Source organism: Lupinus angustifolius, chromosome LG18, assembly GCF_001865875.1.
Source record: "Lupinus angustifolius cultivar Tanjil chromosome LG18, LupAngTanjil_v1.0, whole genome shotgun sequence".
NCBI lineage: Eukaryota > Viridiplantae > Streptophyta > Magnoliopsida > Fabales > Fabaceae > Lupinus > Lupinus angustifolius.
Genome location: NC_032026.1, coordinates 7351080 through 7351649, shown reverse-complemented (window position 1 = coordinate 7351649; position 570 = coordinate 7351080).

Sequence of the window (570 nt, the reverse complement as noted above, 5' to 3'; positions counted from 1 at the left end):
ACATTGATACCGATGAAAGTGGAAAAAGTATTGAAATATCAAAGTATCGAGGTATGATCGGATCTCTTCTATATTTGACTGTTAGTAGACTTGATATCATGTTTAGTGTATGTCTGTGTGCACGTTATCAGTCTAAACCAAAAGAATCACATTTAGTTGTTGTTAAGAGAATTATGAAATATCTAAAAGGTACAACTGAAGTTGGACTGTGGTATCCAAAAGGAAGTATATGTGAATTGGTTGGATATTCGGATTCAGATTTTGCCGGATGTAAATCTGAAAGGAAAAGTACAAGTGGTACTTGTCACATTTTAGGCAATGCTTTAGTTTCTTGGTCTTGCAAGAAACAAGCATGTGTTGCATTAAGCACTGTTAAGGCTGAATATATAGCAGTAGGTAGTTGTTGTGCCCAAGTATTGTGGCTTAAGCAACAATTACGAGATTATGGCTTAGACTTAAGCTGCACTACGCTGAAATGTGATAATACTAGTGCTATAAACCTTACAAAGAATCCCATTATGCATTCTAGAACCAAACACATAGATATAAGGCATCACTTCCTAAGGGACC